The sequence below is a fragment of the Anomalospiza imberbis genome, chromosome 3, assembly GCF_031753505.1.
Source record: "Anomalospiza imberbis isolate Cuckoo-Finch-1a 21T00152 chromosome 3, ASM3175350v1, whole genome shotgun sequence".
Lineage (NCBI taxonomy): Eukaryota > Metazoa > Chordata > Aves > Passeriformes > Viduidae > Anomalospiza > Anomalospiza imberbis.
Window position 1 is genome coordinate 102,362,028 of NC_089683.1, and position 6,848 is coordinate 102,368,875.

The 6,848-nt window shown below is 42.8% G+C and overlaps 1 protein-coding gene across 1 annotated transcript in view; it reads right to left on the reverse strand.

Moving 5' to 3' along the window:
• Positions 1–6,574, reverse strand: part of BMP2 (bone morphogenetic protein 2) — a 260,500-nt gene extending 253,926 nt beyond the window's left edge. Inside the window, exon 1 of the mRNA XM_068186097.1 lies at positions 6,468–6,574. The gene's annotated coding sequence lies outside the window, so the exon portion shown is untranslated. The remainder of the gene's footprint in view (positions 1–6,467) is intronic.
• Between the last annotated feature and the right edge of the window lie 274 nt (positions 6,575–6,848).

Below are 6,848 nucleotides of genomic sequence, written 5' to 3' on the forward strand. Positions count from 1 at the left end.
TGGGCAATTAACTTCAATATGCAAAAGCACCAAAACTTTTAAAAGTGAGAGACCCTGTGACCAGTCATACATTTTGTGAACATTTTGGGTTCACCTGGGGTGCAGCCCTGGCTGGGCTCTTGTGCTGCCCAAGGTGGGTCCATTGAGGAGATCCTTTTAATAAATCCCTACTTTATTCTTTAACTCTGTCTAGTCTCAGTTCTAGGGTAGCCTTCACAAGGCATCAATCCAGAATATGTAATCTTACCCTTAGGAACAAGGGCTCAAGTTAAGAGGAATTCAGGCTAGGGAGGGAGAACCCACTGGGGGTGCCCCTTGAGGGATACCTGAACACGTTACAGGTGCTCAGAGCAGGGCTCCTCCCACAGAAACCCTCTACACACCTGCCTGATAGAGATGGTGAGATGTGACAGGAAGGAGACTTCCATGTGAAGGAAACTGGCAGGAATAGCACCAGCAGGCTTGTAAAAGCCCAAAGAGAGATTGATACCACAGACAACTTCTTTTGCCATTAACAAATTCCACACAAAATCTCAAATTACATAGACCTGAAACCACCACATCCTCAAACTCCTAATATCTGTACAGCTCAGCTGTACCAGTTCTAATCCCAGAATCTTCTCCCAGCAATTTAAGGTGTCTGATGAGGATAGATTTTAAATGAGTAACAAGAAATACCTTTTAAATAGATTATGCTCCAGACAGACTTCGGTCAGGGGGTTAAAAATATTTTTAACTACCTAAAAGTTAGAACTACAGAAGGAACTGCATGGCTGCTGCTCTTTGCTTTTCCTGGGGAAAAAAAAAAAAACTAATAAACAACAACAACAACAAAGTATATTAATAAAAAACTGAGGTAATGATATTTATTAAGTAATATTTCAATGGAAGATCTTTTTTCTTAGATATCATCTTTATACTAAAGAAGGTTGACTACTCACACTATTTTGTGAACATGCAATAGTCAGTGTTTATGAAATCCTGAATATGATGCCAAGCACAGGGGTTGTGACAGAAACCTCCAGTTTCTGTCCAGTTTGGGCCCAAAACAGTAGCCTGGGAGGAAATATTGATTGCACGCCTTCAAGCAAGGGCAGAAACACCACGATGGATCTCACTTTATCATAAGGCAAGGGCAAGCAGGAAACTCAGACAGGAAGAACAACCATTTAGGATAGTTCTACATGGGAAGATTGTCCCCTGCCCTAAGAATTAATCATGCAGATGTGTCTGTAAGGGGGTTTTACCCCAAGTGTGCCCTTTCCACCTCCAGTATCAGGAGGCACAGCACAAGCTCTCATCACCTTGGAGGACCGAGAGGGCCACCAGGCGTCCCCCGTGCCGCAGTCCCCGCTGTTCCCGGGGCTGCAGTGGCACCTGCTGGTCACTCACAGGCAGGATTGTTACCTGCTTCAATGCCTCACGTGACGCGAGAGTTTCTCACGCCTCTTGCACAACTGTTTTCTCTCCGCTGCTCTTCCCTGTTACCATTATTTATTATTGCTGCTGTTGCGTTGCTTTGGAGACGTTACAGCAACAGCAGCTCCAGGTGCGTGTCACCCGTGGAGATGTAAAACCTCCGAAGGTGAAAGTACCGCTGTAGCCAGCCTGTGATCAGTCTGGAGCCCACCAGCAACAGAGCCGTGCCTTTGGATGCCTGGCATAGCTGGGCTTCTGGGAAAGTCCACGACGTCAATTATTTCCAGCCCCTGACCTGGGACATTGGGAGCTCCCATGGTATTTCAGATGACCACATCTTGCAAAGTTTGATTTCTTCAGTGCTCAGACAGATCTGCATGAGTGAGTGACAGGATGTGATTCAGCCACAGGTAGAGAGGAAAAAGGTGAACTCAATGAGATTTGTGTATAGTGTGTCAGGACAAGGGAGAAGTTTGCCTTTAGGGAGTTTCTCTTTTATCAGTGCTCAGCTCCAACTGCAAAGCAACAATAAACACAGCCCAGCTTTGAAGAAAAGCAGTTAAAGGATCATATGCAAGTATCCAACTCTTGCTTGGTCTTACAAAGAAATCAGAGTTTTCTTCTGTCACAGCAAGTAAAATAATGACTGGTCCTTCAGCAAGCACAGGCAAGAAACACAACATTATGTCAGGGCCAGAAAAGAAGAGATGAAATAACACCACTATTATAACAACTGCTGTTTCAGGCATCTTCAGAGACTGCTCCTTTTTAAAGAAATATTTAAAGCAGTACTTCAAGGATTGAAAACATCACCAGTTTTTAAGGATCTGCACCCTGACAAGACTCTTCTCTTCCTTAAATTAGTTTTTAAATAATCAATAAAATATTTGCTAACGGGTCCGGAACAGACCTGAGTCCATATTGTGATGTTTTCCTCATTGTTCTCAAAGTCCAGCCTGGCTTTTAGAGAGGAAGCTCTAAGAAACATGAATTAACACAAGGGTAACAATAAAACTGTAAGAGTTGGTAATCCAGCTAGAGACTGGAAGGGGTGGGGGAGAGAAAAAGAAGAAACGGGAAAAATCCCTACCCTTAGGCACATGAATCTGCAACATGACTTTTCAGAGTGTTAATTACACTACAGCTTTCACAGGTCACATGACTTAGGGGAACTCCAGGTGCTGCTCAGCCTCTGGAAAATGCTGATTTAGGTGCAGGAATAGACACAGGGAAGTCTTATTTAAAGCTTCTATATTGAAAAGGCTGGGTCTAGCATTAAAAAAAAATTAAAAGCGTATTTGCACATTTGGATGGAAATCCAAGTTTATCAACACAGCATTTGCATTGCTTTCATCAGGCATTATTCATTGAGAAAAGTTGCACAACCTCCTTTCACAGCCGTATCCCGAGTTTGCTGATCCATTGCACAATTCAGACAGTGCTGCCTTCTCCTCCACACCGAGTTAGCTGTAGGGAGCAGGTGAAGAGCTGTTCCCTCAAACCTAATCCAGCCCCCAGGGCACACTTGTGTGGCCCACGAAGAAGAGGGAGAATCGTGGCAGCAACAGCTCTGCTTTCTCCAGGGTTGTGGCCCAAAACTCAGTGGAAGCCAGCACAGATCCCACCTGCACCAGAGTCCTGGTGGTCCCTGAGGGAGCAGCACTTGGCTCCCACCAGCCTGACCCAGGGCTGAGGGCTGGAGTAGGGGACACCTGTACAACTCTGTCTCCACCACCTGTGGCTCAGAAACAGCTGATTTACAACACAGCCACTCTGCAATCTCCAGCCATCATGCTTTTCCTGGGAATGGAGTGGGGCCACTTTTACATTCCATCCTGCCTCCCATTTCAGTTTCGGTCTCCTCAGGGCAAAAGACTATCTTTAGTTCATCTGCACAGACACAGAACTTTCAGTTTTGTTTAGATCATGTAAGTACAGCTGTTGTATTTAAAGCATCAAAAAAGGATGAAGAATGATTTAGGATACTATTAATATGAGCAATTTTAAACTGAAGAGGTCAAACACAGGTGAGTCTACCTTAAAAGCTCCCATCCAAGTAGCCTTAATCCAGCATCAGATAATATCTCAGAGTGTCACTCCAACTGAGAACCAGTATCCTAAAGAAAATAGTTATAATAACAGCATGTAATCAAACAATTATTTTGAACCCAGCCTTTCTCATTCCTGTTTTGGAAAGGATAGTACCAAATCCTGTGTTAGCCTTTGGGACTCTTTCTTCACTTGGTCCTACAGCTGAGATTACAATTGCAAGACATTCCCATCAGACATGACAGAATCCACAAGAAACACTCCACAAGGAATGCAGACTCAACCCACTGGCCACCATTTGATGTAATGCTGTCTCTCGTAGCCTTTAACTTTTATGTACACAGTCAGGCATTAACAACTTTTAACTCATAAATTTTACAACCTCACAGCAGGTGCTTGGGCTCCAAGGGTAGAAAAGGAAAATGTATTTCCTTTAATTAACCATGCAGATACATATTTAAGAGGAAAAATTTCAAGATTAGCTTGGTACCATCTTCCCTGTAGTTCTGACTTACAGAAGCACAGAAAAGGTAACACCAAGAATTTCTGAAAGTCTTACACCATGTAACAGATGTGACAACCAAGCCACACTTCTTTAAAAAGCCTAAAAGACAGTCTAAACCACTATATGTTTTTTGCTCTGTTTTGCAACCACCAGACTGAAGGAAAGTAAAAATGCTGAATAGTAGGATGAGTTCATCCTTGGTCATGAAAAAAAGTTCTGTTTGCAACTCTAGCTTTGCAAAACTTTATTGCTTCAGCTGAAAGCAGCATGAGAGAGGTCTGTGTCACCAATCAGCTGTCTGGGGAACATGCTCACTGTTACGGTCCTTTTTGGGCAGTTCCGCCTGGGTCTCCTCTGATCCTTCCTCTCACCCTTCTCAGTTCCACCTAGGGAAGGGGGTTTTGGTAGCAATGTTAAATGACTCACCCTCTGCACCAGGCAGGGAAGTGTTTCACTATGTGGTGCTTTTCAAGCATAAGCCAGCCAGAGACAGAAAGCAGACTTAAAAAACCCCCAGAAGTCCCAACACCCAGAGGGTGGGAACAGAGACACCCTTTGTGAGTCTGAATCATTATGGGTCAGTGCTGTCTGTTCTGTGCCCAGGGGCTCCCCAGTGCATCAGCCTCAGACCCCAGTTCAGATCTGCAACAGCAGCTTCAACTCTCTAAACCAAGAGATTGAGGGGCTTTTATTGTTCCTCTTAATCCAGGTACCACTTACAGGAACTGAATTTTTCCAAAGCTTCAGCTATTTAGACCATGGCTGTTGGTGTCACCAACCAGCATTACAGCCAAGGGATAACAAAAGATAAAGCATTGCCACCTCCCACCTGTGGACATTTATCAGAGTGCAGATTTTCAACATGAAGACCTTGTGTGGTACAGATCAGCTCTTCTCAAGAGTGTTGTCACTAGTGCCTGGTGCTCATGCCAGGGTTTGCATTCATTAATTTCTTTGTCAGTAATGGGGGGACACAGGGAGACACACTTTACTTCTTTGCCTACAACAAGTGGAATATACTTTTATTTAATGCAACAAAAACCATCTGTCTACCAAGCACAGATTTCAGAAACCACATCACAAAATAACAAATTTTCCATAGGGAGAGAGGGCACCACTCTTTTACATCTCCCTTCCTTGGTTTTGATGTTCTGGAGATCATGAAGATCTCCACTGACCAGCTACAGGATATGAGAACATGACACTGACATTCTCTTCTCAGCTTTAGTCCTCACCTGCAATCTAAGCCCAGATACTCAGTACAACCATCAACAGTAGCTTCTTCAAGGCTTTAGTAAACTTACATGTGCCAGGAACTTGCAGGAGCATTTAAATATTTTACAAATTTCTTTATATAATTTTTCCTACACTGAGAACTTACCAACTACCCTCCTAACTCTTGGCACTCCCACAAGTAATTCCTTGTTAAAGCTGAAGTTAATGAGTGTCTAAAGAGACCTGGGGGAAATGCAGCACTTGCAACAAGTTGCTGCTGTTCCCCATCCCCCCATGGTTCTGCTCTAGATCCGTTTTTGCCACAGCCTGGCAAACCCCGAGTGGGAAATGCTGCTTTGGGAAAAGGAGGAAGCACTACAGCTATTGCATGGAAAATGCAGAGAATCTAAGTAAGGCAAGTTGGAGAGGAATGGGAATTTGGAAAACAGATGCATCCACAAACTGGGGTGAGCCCAGTAGTACCCAAAATTAAATACTGAGCATTTTTTTCCCTATAGTTAAGGAAAAATCATAACAGAAATAAAGAGGCCTATGAAAAAAGAGAAGACATTTCTCCACACATTGCATTTTCTAACAAGAGCATTGACACAACAATAGAGCCAGTCTTATATGATTAAATCATCACTTGGTGATAATTTATAACACGGGCCTAAGAAAAGCTATTAAAACTATATTAGAAGAAGAAATACACATTTTACCAAAAATTCAGTATTTATTATTCTGTCTTTTTTGTGTTACTTCCTCATGCTTGCAGAAATATATATTTGTCTACTATTTGTCTACTAAGACACTCTCAGCTATAGGTGTTTACTAGACCCTTTGGAAAAGGAATCAAACTCTAAACAGATCACATTCAGCCTTAGCTGAGTAACCTCAAGAATAAATTAACACTACCTATATCCAGTAAACTTCATTCCTGACTAAAGGAGGCTTTTATCATATAAACTGTTAAGAAGCTGCAAATGCAGATTTCATTTCCTGTCCTTTTCCATGGGAACTCTGGAAGAGAAAAGTTATTACTAAATTACAGTTTTCCCCACTCACCTTTCAAAGGATGAGAGAATTACAGGTCTCCAAATCTGGTTTCCTCAGCTTCTTCAGAGATGACTGAAAATGAAAACACTGCCTCCAAAACATTCCCTAATTCGCGAGTCCTCAGATGTAAACCATCAGTGCCTCAGATGCTGGGGGTTTGATCAGTGTTGACTGAAAACCCACCTATTTTCTTGCAACACTTTATGTTAGATTCACAGAGAACTTACCCCAACCTCTTTGTCTTCTGGCTTTTTTCCAGATAATTTTTTTCTTCATCCAGCAAATGCATTTCCCTCTCCATTTCCTCTGGCAGATAGGTGACAGATTTTTCCAGCAGTCCAGATGGAACATAAGCCCCATCCCTCCTGGGCACAGTAGGACTAGACTGACATCCATCTCTACAGTCTCTTCTCTCAAGTTAGTTGTTCACAGGCAATTGGGAAGGGAAATAGTGCTTACACTTAGAAGAGGTCAGAATTGGGATCAGCCTGGAGATAAAAGTCAATGTTTATTGACTGGCCTAGCAACCATCTTTGCTTTTATTAATTATCTCCCAAGCACCATTCCCCAATTTGATCGAGAGCTTGTGATTTAGCTTTATTTG